This window comes from Phyllostomus discolor, chromosome 11 (genome assembly GCF_004126475.2).
Source record: "Phyllostomus discolor isolate MPI-MPIP mPhyDis1 chromosome 11, mPhyDis1.pri.v3, whole genome shotgun sequence".
In the NCBI taxonomy this organism is placed as follows: Eukaryota; Metazoa; Chordata; class Mammalia; order Chiroptera; family Phyllostomidae; genus Phyllostomus; species Phyllostomus discolor.
The window spans coordinates 29,363,344-29,378,206 of NC_040913.2; the positions used below are offsets into that span (position 1 = coordinate 29,363,344).

At 33.7% G+C, this 14,863-nt stretch overlaps 1 protein-coding gene across 4 annotated transcripts in view; it reads left to right on the forward strand.

The window, feature by feature from the left end:
• PCDH9 (protocadherin 9) overlaps positions 1-14,863 on the forward strand; it is an 882,465-nt gene that overhangs the window by 789,501 nt on the left and 78,101 nt on the right. The window lies entirely within an intron of this gene.

The window sequence follows — 14,863 nt, forward strand, 5'->3', positions numbered from 1 at the left end:
TCTTAGTTTTTAAACTTTTTTAGTAGGTACTAAAATGTTATTTTTATATATTTAAAATGTTATGATTAACTTCAAAACTCTATTTAAAATTCACTTAAATGTTATCTATAAGCTATTTTCATTTTCTTCTTTCACATTTAATGAAAATACCTCAATTGTACATATTTGCTAGAATCATAAAAGAGAGAGTTTGGGAAATCTAATGTGGATATAGATTTTTTAAATAGACAAATCAAGTGTCAAATTAATTGAAACATCGCTAAATCTCCAAGGTCTTTTTCACTCTTCATTTATATAAACGAAAACCCAAGAACCTATTATTTATAAAGTGATGACATAATCATTCCAACAGTAAAATTTATAATACATTTATTGAGTTATAATAATTAAAGTTGTAATAATACAATAAATTGTCAATTAAAGAAATAGCAACCAAAAAAAAAATCCTGCAATCTATTGAAAATTTATCCTTAATGGATACATATCGTCTAATCTTACAAAATTGTTTTCTAACTGCTACATTCCCCGCTCAGGATTTTTATTTAAAGCATGAGATATGGTATCTGGTGGCCTCATTTCTTCCAGGCCTCACTCTGACTATCATGGATTATATAACATTGGACACATTATATAACTTTTATGGATCTCAGTGTTCTGTTCTATAAAATGAAGGGTTGGGGTGTTTTCCACTTCTGAATCACTAGGATTATGTGAAATTAAATATGTCACCATTAATAATTCCCTAGTTTAAGTATATCTTATTTTCTTTTCTCAAAAACCTTGATTATTGCAGAAAGGTAATAATACTTTTAAAATTTGCTATAAGCAATTACCGTCACTTCAATAATTTCTGTTATTAGGCATGCCTTTGAGAAGCTTGTTGTCCAGTTATTGTTTTCTTCCACAGAGAAACAGAAATGCTTAGGGGAAAGGTCAATTAGTTCCGTCATTTGTACAGAACTGTTTAGCCAGTCAATGATATCAAGGAAGCATGTGGAATAAAGTTTCACAAAGATATTTTAAAGTAAAATATGTTAAAAACAAATGTTTTGGTTCTCTAATATTGTGTTTAGAAACAGGACTGAATACGTCTTTAATACATTTCATTCCGTAATTACATGATATCAGCCACTAAAATCTTCTTGGAGTGGATGCACTTCCTTTATTTAAATAATGTTTATGATTCTAAAAGTAGGGGCATACATTTTGCAAGTATGCTGAAATTACTGATCCAAAAACGATTTTGGTTTTATTATCAGACAAATAGATGATCTAGATTTACATGACTCTTTCTTTTCAGTAATATTTACCTTTGTAAGCAAAATGGTAATGCTTACCATAGAATGATACCCAAATATATTCTCCATGACTTACCTGTTTTTTTTAATTCCATTGTAATTGTATAAATGTTTCCTTCTCTCTTATTTTTCTCAGTCTTGGTTTTAGACCACTCACACACATTATTGTTCACTTCCAAATTCAGAATCTATAATCATCTACTCAGCTGACACCTTCTATGTGTCAGGCTCCATGATGCATTTCCATATACATAATTTTATTTGTTACAACAATTAAATAAATAAAGATGTCACTATCCACATTAGGAATTTCATATGTGGTAAGGCAAGGAATTGAACTGAGGTTCTTTCACTCCAAGTCTAGTGTTCCTTCCCCTGCAACAGAGCTTCCCCCAGACCTGCAGTTCTTTAATTTTTTGTTCACGTATTTATTTGTTTATGGTTATAGATAAGAATGAAGCATTGGTAGTTGCTGATGAAGACTTCTGACATTTGGGATCATTGTTAGAATTATGATTGGAGTCAACAATTTAAGTAGCAGGGGTGTCCAACCTACAGCCACAGGCTGCATGTAGCTCTAGATGGCTGTGAATGCAGCCCAACACAAAATCATAAATTTACTTAAAAATATTATGAAAAAAAATTTGTGATTATGTGTCACAATGTATTTAATGTGTGGCCTAAGACAACTCTTCTTTAGTGTGGTGCAGAAACACCAAAAGTTTGGACACCCCTGGAATCCTTAAGTCAAGTCTTCAGCGTGGGTTACTCATGTATTCTAAAGAAGCTACTATGCTTTGGGGAGGTGTAGATCCTTGAGAATAATATTGTGAATAATGCAAATGTCTTGGAAGACATTATATTTTAACAAAATAGTTATTGCATACCTGGGGAGAGTTGAGGCAGTCGTATGACAATCTAATTACTGACTATCTCCCCTGGACAGCTCCTCAAATATTCTGATATACCATGAGAGACAGGAAGTGTACTTTACTCATGTTCTTAGGTAAATTTAAATTTTTTAAATTCCTATTCTTAATTTTTTCTCATCATTATATTAGGTTAAAACTTTTAAACTAGTTAGATATGTACTCTGTACTAACTTAGACCTCCTACCCACATTTTCTCTAAATATTTTTGTTTACATATGATTACCTCAATAGGTTTAAACCTTCTTCTAAGAAGGTTTACCTTCTTTTTTGTGCATATATTCTTATGCCACAATCTATAATTGAGTCAGACTATATTAGAGGATTGTTTTTCAGTTGGTAGGAAATTTTAAATGTTTTATAGATAGCAAACAGTGTAGTGTGACTTTAGAGTTAATATAAATACATTATGGAAAAGATAACATATAATTTTTTTTTGCATTTTTAGTGTAAAATGTTTAAGTATATTTTAGTGATTTTGCTATTACAGTTGTGCCATTTTCCTCCCCTTTATCCTGCCCCCCCTGAATCCACCCTTCTTTCAGCATCGCCCCACCTTAGTTCATGTGATGTTCATGTACACATGTAAGTTCTTTGGCTTCTCCATTTCCTATACCATTCTTAACCAACCCTGTCTATTTTGTACCTACCAACTATACTGGTTATTCCCTGCACCTTTTTCCCTTCTCCCCTCTCCCCCTCCCCACTGGTAATCCTCTACATGATCTCTGTTTCTGTGATTCTGTTTCTATTCTAGTTGCTTTCCTAGTTTGTTTTGTTCTTGTTTTAAATTCAGTTGTTGATAGTTGTAAGCTTGTCATTTTACTGTTCCTAGTTTTGATCTTCTTTTTCTTTCTTAGATAACTACCTTCAATATTTCATATAATAAGGGCTTGGTGATGATGAACTCCTTTAACTTGACCTCATCTGGGAAGCACTTCAGCTGCCCTTCCATTCTAAATGGTAGCTTTGCTGCATAGAGTCATCTTGGATGTAGGTACTTGTCTTTCATGATTTCAAATACTTCTTTCCAGCCCCTTCTTGCCTGCAAGATTTCTTTTGTGAAATCAGCTGATAGTCTTATGAGCACTCCTTTGTGGATAACTGTCTCCTTTTCTCTTGCTGCTTTTAAGATTCTCTCCTTATCTTTAATCTTGGGTATCTTAATTATGATGTGTACTAGTGTGTTCTTCCTTGGGTCTAATTTCTTTGAGACTCCCTGAGCTCCCTGGACTTCCTGGAGGTCTATTTCCTTTGCCAGACTGGGGAACTATTACTTTATTATTTGTTCAAATAAATTTTCAATTATTGTTCTTCCTCTTCTCCTTCCAGCAGCCCTGTGCTTCAGATGCTGGAGCGCTTAAAGTTGTCCCAGAGGTTCTGAAGCTTCTCCTCATTTTTTTGAATTCTTATTTCTTCATTCTGTCCGGGTTGAAAGTTTATTTCTTCCTTTTATCCCAAATTGTTGATTTGAGCCCCAGTTTCCTTCCTTTCATTGTTTGTTCCCTTTACATTTTCCTTTATTTTACTTTGTATAGCATTCATTTCTTCCTTTGTTTTGCAACCATACTCAATAATTTCTGTGAGCATCCTGATTACCAGTGTTTTCAACTCTACATCTGGTAGGTTTTCTATCTCCTTGTCATTTAATTATTTTTCTTGAGTTTTTATCTATTCTTTCATTTGGGCCATATTTTTTTGTCTCAGACTTTGTCCCAGTCTGGATGAATATTTCTTTTTTAACTCCTTGGTTGTTGGACTTCCATACAGTTCGATTTTCTGATGGTTCTGGTTGTTTTTGTTTTTAAATTGGTTGTTATCCTTCTTTTGGTTTTGCAAGGAAATGAAGCATATCTACCTATGCCCTCGGTCTTGTCTAGAATACCTCTTGAGTGTAAAAAATTTTACCCCACAATTTAATACTATAATTATTAAGTGCCTAGTGACTTTTTGGCTTAAGATAAACCATCAAGTAGAGAGTGTTTTGCTGATATAAAAGTTTTTCTTCTCATTAAATAAATATGTTTTTTGGATACTTTCATCCAATTTAATTCAAACCTTCTATAGGTATTTATTTTTCCTGGAGTCACGTTATAGGGAAGCACAAAACTCTTGAATATATCAATAGTGCTCAAGAAAATCTACCCATTGATATTGAATATAAAGGCTGAAGAAGTATCCTTTACCTTTCCCCATCCCATGAAGTCCAACATAAAAGTTAATTTTATTGAATGTTATATTGACATTTGAAGCTATTCTCATACATAAGGAATAATATCGTTTGTCTTTCCCAAGATGCAGAACTGTACAAACAAATGGGCGGAAAGGAACATTGTATATGACCAGTATTGTTGTTTTGAGGTTATTCTCTTAAGCCCTGACATTGCTGAATATTTTTTCTTATTGGGAGAAGAGTAGAATTACTTAAATATATTTGCTCTAGATGTGATTGTTGACATATGTTACAATAATTTATTTTTATTTTGCATATTTTATTATGTTTAAAATTCTCTCCTTTCACTTTATGGTTGTTAGACAGTTACATTTTATTATAATTAACACTCTGTGTTAACCACTATGCATAACTGTACTTTTTCTTCATTTTAAAAGCACCACTTTTATAGAAACATCATTATCTATCTTCTTTTTCTGGCCAATTTCTCAAATTGTATGGTAGAACATTTTGTACTAAACTAAGATATCAAATTAGAAAGAAGGTAGTTGACATTGTAAAGATGACCACTTCTTAATATATTTTAAATGAGATGGAAGTTTGAAAATTATCTGTTCTTTCCTATAATTTGCAAAAAAAAATATTAATGTAAGTATGCTCAAGCCACCCATAAATAAGCATATTTAATTCAGCTATTGGCATAAGGTTATGATGTGAGTTTTTATTGTAATTGACCATGGTTGACTATAAAAATAAAAGGCCACAAAAACATGGAAATATTTATTTATTAGCCCCAGGCTTTAAGTCAGACTTGCTTTTCCTTCCCACACCCAAGACAATAAAGTCTCTAAGTAAGCACCATGAAATAGGTACTAACTTGTTTCTGGAAATGATAAGTAATAAATTCAAATAGAAATCTTAGTATTGATATTTCTTAAACTAAGGTAACTTTCTTTATACTTCATCAAAGAGCTCTGTTTCAGGGAAATGCTAGAGAAGGTAAACTTTCTTCATGTCAGTGACCCATGAAAATCTGAGAGGGTTCTCCACTGCCACTTGATTAGAATCCTCATCATTTTGTGCAGTTGATTGCAGCAGTTTTCTAACGGGACTCCCTGCTACCTACCAAACTCTAGTCTCTTGAGTCAATGCCCACATTTCTACCAGATGAAAAATAAAATTGTATTTTATTCCCCAGCTTCATACCCTTTTATTGCTATCAGCAATGATAAAATGTTAAATGCCTTAACAGTGTACCTGTTAGCCCTCAACAAAATTTGCTGATTCGTTTTTTGCCTCACCCTCTCCTTTCTCTCTTATTCAGTATATATTTTCCAAATGCCTAACAGGCACCAGGGATAAAGGACCCTGAGTCCTGCTATCGATAACTTACAGTGTACTCTGCTTAAGAGACAGCTTAAGAGTGACCTCTGGAAACATGTCTTGACTTTCAGGTAACCTGTATTCTTCCCCACTATACCCCCACACTATTTTGTAATTGTGGAATAATTTATGCATGCTTGTTTTTTAAATGTATGTGACTTATGCATGTTATACTTTTAAAGTTATTCACATTAAATAAGTGTTTGTTCAGCATTAATTTGGTATTGACTGCTCATCACCAAAAGCTAGACCTCTAGTGGCCTTTCATAGTGGCAGAAATCTCCAACACCTGTCAGCGTCTCCATACTTTGCGTTGAGTTTCTGTTCCCCAGCCAGACATCAGCTCCCTCTACCACTGTTCTTGTCATCTTCTGCAGAGCTTTGGAAGCATTGTGGCAACTCAGCTCTTTACGTAAAAGGAGTCAACAGTGGTGCTGTGTCCATGGACATGTTTACAGGTCTCTTTTTTCTTTCTATTCTTTCAACATAAATCAATATTTGTATTGTCTGAGTGGACAATTGGCTATTTGCAGATATGAACAGCCATTAACATTACTATAAGAAAAAATACATCTAGGATTTTAAACATATACAAATAAGACATATAGTTTTAAGACTAGAAGAAAATTTGTAGCTGGAAGAGTCAGATCCCAACTTTCCAAAGCTTGTCTCAAAGTCACACAAGCCAGGAGAAATATACAGAAAACAAGAAAAATTAAAGTGTGGGGCAGTTTTTTTTTTAATTTGCATTCTAAAATACCCAAGATTTAAAGAGCTATCAATATAATAAATGTTGTTTACACTGGGAATGAATCAATTATTCCTCTTCTAGTAAACCGTTAAAGTCCTACCTTAGGAAAGAAACAATGTCCATGTTTTTACCTTACTCTTCTCATTTGAAAAGAAGAGCAATGCAGGGCCTGCATAGATAGGGAGGCTCCCTCTTGCTGGGTCACTGTGGGGGGATTCAGAAGCAGAGATGAGACCTCCACAATGTTTTTTTTTTTTACACAGCTTAACCCAAAGTAGTGTTGGCTAATTTTATCTTCATAGGGTATGGACGGGTACAGTTCAAACCCAAAGGTGTTTGTGCTGTGTAGACTTTAAAGTTTTCAATCCCAGAGACAGACAACTCTGTTTTAAATGGAAAGAATCACAGAAAATTGCACTGGAAATAAATTGAGAGGAACAGCTTAATGAATAAAGAATTTGTTGTGGGAGAAACAATACATAATATTATTATGACTTTTCATTCAGTGAGTGCTAATAGGTGTTTGGGATTTATTATAAAAGATGATTTTAATTACATATCAAACCATATAAAATTTTCAAAAAACAATTTAATAAATATTTTGAATATTATGAGATAGTTAAGTAAATAATAATTATTTTGTGTTGTTGCAAGTTTTTTCACTTACTGTTAAATACATGTATTTAATACTCTCATCTTCCATATCTAAACTGGCTTAAGACTTTATTTTCTCAAACCATTAGCTGAAAAAATTTAATTTATATTGGAAAAACATATGTTTTCTCTAGTGGCTGTCTAATCTTTACATTTCAATTCAGTTTCAGCTGACAAATTTATATTTGATACCTACCATATGACACATAGTACATAGGTTGTACAAATTAGCAAGATGAAAATGCTCTGTTCTGAATGCCTCGAAATGTGTTTCTAATTCCTAGCTTTATATAGCAGTAGGTTTGGAGAAGATTTCAGGTGTGATTTCAGGCTAATAATTTGTGTTATTGTAACAGTAGTTAACAAATAAGCTAAAAAACGCAAACATATATGTGTATTTATGTGTACATGTGTGCATGTAAATATATGTATGTTCACATGAAGAGATTAAAGTGTATATTTACTACAAAAGGTACATCAGTTTTATTTCAGGCAACCAGGGTATACTGGATGCAGATCGCATACCTGGCCATCATAAACTAAGCCCTTTAAACTGAATACATGATAAATGCCTTCTCTAAGACTTCTACAGTATAAGAAACCTTTCAGTTGTTCACTCATTTATGAAGGTTTAGGTTTGGTTCCCTGAATTGGGGGAAAAATTGCGATTCATGATACCAAGAAATGAGCATAGACTTCTTGCCATGCAACATTGAATTTGTGAATCTAACCTGAATATATAATGTGAGTTTCCTAAATTCGCTGGCAAATTCCTCTTTTATGAAATCAGTGAAGCTCAAGGCTCTATTAGATACACTTGTTGACACTTGGGTGCCTTAAAAATGTACCTGTTCACTGAAAAATGATAAAACAGAATGTTCGTAGACTTGAACAGTATCTGGAACCTCCTAATAACATTGTACAACTTTCATTAGGAACTTGCAATACATTGACATGAAAAATGTATTTATAATTGCATAGCTTGTCAGCAGACAGTACATATACACCCAGGACCTAAAATCTTAAATAGGTTCTGATTACTTACTGCAGCACGATTCTCGCTCATAAAATCATAGGGTATTATTGGATGTTATTTATTTTTTGTCATTTTACTGGTGACAGTTTTTGATATTTCAACATTCTACAGAAATAAGGTCTAAAAGAATTAATGAATTACAGATCATTGTTAAGTAAGCAACCATCCTGGTAATATAATCTATTACACACTGCTTTAAAAGACTGTGAGTAAAACATAAAGCTGTCATTTGAGCTTGTTCTTTCTAAGGCCTGTGAAGCAAAACTGTAGTTGCTTCCTATTTGATCTTTTCCTCGTGATAGTATGCTGGATTGAGATAAGAGCACAAAGCTTGGAAAAAATTCTTGATGTTCAGCACTCTCCACTTATTAGAGATGAATACTATTTTAAGTAACAGTATGGGGCAGCTTAAAAGGAAAAACAGGCAGCTCAAGGTATAAGATAAATGGAGGTGTGACCACCTTGATGACCTTGGAAGCGGCTTCCAATTCTCCACAGTAACAGTTGCTATGCTCATCATGTAGACTCCATCCATTTCCTAGCATGTGACAAGGGATACTGTAAGATAGAATTTGTGGCCTGTGACTCATGGTTGTGGGCAGAATGGTCTGACACAGAGTTTAAGACAACCACTAGGTGTCCCATTTGTTTTTTTTTCCTCCCTGGAAATTATTATTTGTTTACATGCTATGTGATGTGATCTAATTGTAAGATCACAGGATAACTTCAGTTTTTGAATCAGAGTGGAAAAAAAGCATGGAGAGCATAAGGCAGACCAATGGCCCATATTGATTTCTCACACTAAATTGAATTCGGATTCAGTCTACCATCCACTGGGTTTAAGAGGATAGGTAATTGAGTCATATCATCGGAGAAATGTCTTCTCTTAGGGATCAGAATTTTTTAACGTAGTTGTGTGCATTTTAGACATTGCATGAGTAACAATGCCACTGTTTTTTGCCACTGGAAAATGATATAAACAAACATATTTAGATACAGTCAAATCTAAATTATCTCTGTGTCTCTTTGCCCCTATTGTTCTGTCTCAGTGTCTTTGTCATTCTCTTTCTCTCTCTGCCTCATTCTCTCTCTCTGATTATAAAATAACTGTGACTATAAAAATGAAATGTTTTGTGTTTATGTGTATGTGTGGCAGAATTTTCATTGGGTGAAGCAATATTAAGGGGATAGCACTTTAATTATAAAACAAGTATATGTCTATATGAAGTACTAACAAAAGCCTTATAAAATACTTTTTTAGTTGAGGTAAAGATTACTATCTGGAAAAAGAGAACTTTCATGACTAAAGTCATTGACTAGTTTTTTTTTTGAGTCTGCATGAAACTGGAAGATTAGATTCTAGGAAGCAAAGCAGATCAATATGGCTCTGTTTATCTGATGTTACATTTAGCCCATGCTAACTAGCCCAGGGAATTGAAATCTCTTTACCAGCTAAGTCTGAGACATCTGGGAGCACACATAAACATCCAGTTTTGAAGTATCTTTTTGGACCCTGGTTTCACATACAAGGAAGAGGCTGTTGAAATGAATTTATATACCATTAAAATTGGCCTTTAAATCTCAAAACCATTTGGTTAAAATTCTGTTTTTATATCCTAGAAAATTAATCTTTTTTGAGATGAGTTATACTTTTAAATAGTCACTCTTAATCCTTGAATCAGAATTTTACTTGTGAATAATGGCAGAACATGTTCACATGTTTTTAGAAATCACTTTTCATGAAGCAATTCTTATGTGCATCCTATATAAAGAAAAATACCATATTTCTTTAAATATCTTTCACATTGGATTCGAACATTTTGAAAGAGATCTTGGGAAAAAGAGGAAGATGAATGTTGGGGAATTCAAAATGGTAAATGAGCCCCAAGATGTTACTTTGAAACACATTATAAAGCTTAAAATTAGATGCTGAGAGTTGAAATGACTAATTTCTTAATCTAATGATCTTATTCATGAAAGGACAGTTTACTTCTTTTATATGCATGTTTTAAAAGTGTTAAGAACTATGGACAGAAGATACAAGATCATTTGCACTCACAGTTTGAAGGAAATTGTGCATCACAATTTATTTTGGAATAATTCAAAACATTATAAAATATGGCTAATTCACTACAAAATATTTATTTTGAATATTTATTTCTTGAGAATGTGATCTGAATGTATATGTAGGCTTTCTTCTGTGAGATGCTACATCTTTACATATTTATGAAGAAAACTTTTCTTTCCAAGGGACTTGCATGATCACCTGTTTGTGAAAATATATGTTGATTAACAGGATTTTGAAACAACAATTCATGAAATTCAATAGTACAAAAAAGAGGATCATATAAGATGGAAATGTTTTCCTTCAGAGTACAATGAACATTAAAAACTTTTCCTTTTTTTAAGTATACTTTATTGATTATACTATTACAGTTGTCCCAAATTTTTCTTTCCTTTATCCCCTCAACTGCCTCCCCGCTGCCCTGCATTCCTCCACTGAATGATGGACAGATCATGTTCATGGGTTGTATATGTAAGTTCTTTGGCTTCTCTATTGCCTATATCATTCTTAACCTACCCCTGTCTATTTTATGTCTACCAATTATGCTTCTTATTCCCTGTATCTTTTCCCCCTGATTCTCCCCCACCCTGTGATCTTCATTTCTGTGATTCTGTTCCTGTTCTAGTTGTTTGCTTCGTTTGCTTTTGTTTTTGTTTTAAATTCAGTTGTTGATAGCTGTAAGCTTGTTGTCATTTTACTGTTCCTAGTTTTGATCTTCTTTTTCTTAAATAAGTCCCTTTAACACTTCATATAATAAGAGCTCAGTGATGATGAACTCCTTTAACTTGACCTCATCTGGGAAGCACTTTAGCTGCCCTTCCATTCTAAATGATAGCTTTGCTGCATAGAGTAATCTTGGATGTAGGTACTTGTCTTTCATGATTTCAAATACTTCTTTCCAGTCCCTTCTTGCCTGCAAGATTTCTTTTGTGAAATCAGCTGATAGTCTTATGAGCACTCCTTTGTGGATAACTGTCTCCTTTTCTCTTGCTGCTTTTAAGATTCTCTCCTTATCTTTAATCTTGGGTATCTTAATTATGATGTGTACTAGTGTGTTCTTCCTTGGGTCTAATTTCTTTGGGACTCTCTGGGCTTCCTGGACTTCCTGGAGGTCTATTTCCTTTGCCAGACTGGGGAACTATTACTTCATTATTTGTTCAAATAAGTTTTCAATTTCTTGTTCTTCGTCTTCTCCTCCTGGCAGCCCTATGCTTTGGATGCTGGAGCACTTGAAGTTGTCCCAGAGGTTCTGAAGCCTCTCCTCATTTTTTAAAATTCTTGCTTTTTTCATTCTGTTCTGGTTGGATATTTATTTCTTCCTTTTGATACAAATTGTTGATTTGAGCTTCTTTCTTTCTCCTCGCTGTTGGTTCCCTGTATATTTTTTTTTCTTTTTTCACTTTGTGGAGCTTTTCTTCTTTCATTTTCTGACCTAGCTCAATAATTTCTGTGAGCATCCTGATTATCAGTGTTTTGAACTCTGCATCAGATAGGTTGTTTATCTTGTTGCTTTGCTTTTTTCCTGGAGTTTTGATCCGTCTCTCATTTGGGCCATATTTTTTGTCTTGGTATATCTGTTATATCGTAAGTGGGGGGCCCTAGATATTTGCCAGAGCAGGCAACCCTCTTTGCTGCACTGTGGCCCTGTCTGTGGGAGAAGGGTCAGAGAGGGAACAATGGTGCTTGCTTGCTCCTCTCTAGTCCCAATTCCCAGTGAACTCCCCTGTGAGATTAGAAGTTTCTCCTGCCTTCACAATCCCTGCAGTATTTTACCACTAGAGGTTTTGATTCTTTAGTTTCCCAATGAGCCAGCCCATCCTCGCCTGCGTAGTCTGCCACCTTGACGCAGGTCCTTTCTGCCTGCTGGGCTGCCTGTCTCCACCCCTCCTACTGGCCTAGGTGAAAGTTTCTTTAACTCCTTGGATGTTGGAATTCCATACAGTTTGCTATTCTGGCAGTTCTGGGTGTTCATTGTTTTTAAATTGGTTGTTATCCTGCTTTTGGTTTTGTGAGGAAGTGAAGTGTTTCTATATGCACCTCCATCTTTGCTGGGTGAAAACTTTTCCTTACTGGCTTTTGGGAATGTAAAATCAGAGCACTTCTATAAAAGACATGAATATTTACTTTTAATTCTTAAAAATAATTTGTTGCCCTGGCTGGCGTAGCTCAATGGATTGAGCTCGGGCTGCGAACCAAAATGTCGCAGGTTTGATTCCCAGTCAGGGCACATGCCTGGGTTGCAGGCCATGACCCCCAGCAACCGCACATTGATGTTTCTCTCTCTCTGTCTCCCTCCCTTCCCTCTCTAAAAATAAATAAATAAAATCTTTAAAAAAATAATTTGTTAACAGAAAACTGTGTAAACTTCTCATAGTCCAAAATCCAATCTTTAAATCTTCAAAGTCACTACATATGTCCACTAAATATTACTGAAAAATTTTATGAGGTGGTTATAATGGAGAGTAGAAAAAAATTTGATAAAATCATAAATTCCACACAGACTACCATTGAACTTTGATAAGTCACTGTGAGATCTATATTAATCCAATAAATGTAAAGCTAAAATCAGTTTATTGAAAGTAAAATCATTATTCAATTTAGACTAATTCTAATTCCAGTGAGTAGGGAGTATAATTCTTATGAGTATGAACATAGTCATACATCTCACAGTTTCATAAATATAAGTGATATATTTCCCATTCCTTTTAGTCTAGAAGAGTTTGTTCTGTTGGCAAACATAATTATTTAATGGAAATATATCTTTACTTTGAATGGTCACAGATAAAACTTGAGGCAACTGTAAATTAATGAAATCCTCTGGTAGAAGGCTCTTTGAAAATACATTTTCAATAATCACTTTCTCTTTAGATATGTATACCAGAGGATTTAACTGGCATCCAGATAATAGCAGGCTGATTTTTAAAAACTTCCCAATGTCAACTTGAGGGAAAGAGCCATAATATATCCATTTAATTCATTCAAGTATTTATTCATAAAATAATTGGTGCAACCACGCACCAGGCACATAGTCAGCTCTGGAGACAGATGTCAGTGGAGGAGAGGGTTGTATCTGAGAAGCTCTGGCCACAATCACAGAAGTGATAATTATGGAAAAGGAGGTTTTGTCAGTAACCTACCAAGGGACTCGGAGGAGGAAGCAGCAAGCTCTTTGTAATTTTATGGGAAATTTTACACTTAAAACAAGCTCTATGATACATTTGAAGGATGAGTAGAAATCAATCAAAAGTGGGAGACTTTTGTTGCTTAATTAGTTGGATGGAAGAGAAAGTCTTATAATTGTTAACACTGTACAGACAGGAGGAAAAAGGGGTGACATAAAGATTTTGGTTTGAAGACTTTTTATTTGTTTCTATTTCTGTTTTTTTTTTTTTTAAAGAGTATATCCATAAAGACCAGTTTCCCAAAATCCCATATTAACTTTAGAGTGCAGAATAATAAATGGTTATTTCAAAATGAATATTAATTCACTTTGTGTCTTAGGGACCACTACATTGACAAGTTAAGATTTTTCTTGATGGAAAGTAAAGTACTTAATAATTATTGAAAGTACAAGTATAACTATCTTGTCATTACAATGTGAGCTGACAAACAGAGAAACTGTGACACCAAGTAGCAAAGCTGACGTTAAATGACATAGCTTAATATCTTGTCTTGACAAATCTGTTGTTTTATTCCCAATAAATCAATATTGACATTAATAGGATATATTGTCATATAATATGCACAGTGGTGTCAGAAAACACTCAATTTTATTTTAGATTCAGAATTAAGTAGCCCTCCACTTCTGCCAGTCAGTACTAGCATATTTCTCTGACACTATAATTTTGGAACTCATTTGCTAAGTAGGGACCATAAGTATATTTAACTTATAACAATCTGATTCTAAATAATTATGATTACTTTCATTACTATTAGTCAGGCCTTGTTTTGTGAAAACAATGAAATAAATCAGTATATTTTATAGTTACATTTAGTAAACACTTAGTTTTTTTTCTTTGATGGTATAAACCATTCATCTAACTGAAGCTTAATTCATCATTTCACCCCAAAACTTAAGGCATATTCATTATGTTAGTGATGGATTTCATGGAGTTGAGTGGAGTGAGAATGCAAAGAAGTTAAAGGTACAATATTTGACTTTCGAAAAATAAAACAAACACTAACATTTAGGAATGAAGTGGGGAATAAATTTCACAAGATTTTCTATTGATATGAGAGATTTTACTGTCAGTTTTATGAGACAAGAGTAAGTTACAATGTAAAGAGAAAAATGTATAATGGCACAGTTCTCTTTCCTGAACAGTGAAGATGCTGCTGTTTTAGACTAATGAGTAATGTGCAATGTATTTGCAAAAAATGTATAATTTGTATATGTGTAAGAGAATAATCTTATGGACCATTAAGATGATTTATAACCAGCATGTTTTTACTCTAGTTAAAAGGTACCTTTTTTCCCTTTATTTAGCAGATATGTTTCTTAAAACAAAATAGAAAATAACAGTTTTAACAGTTTTTTATTTGCTACATTAAACACATTTAAATGCCTGTCCACC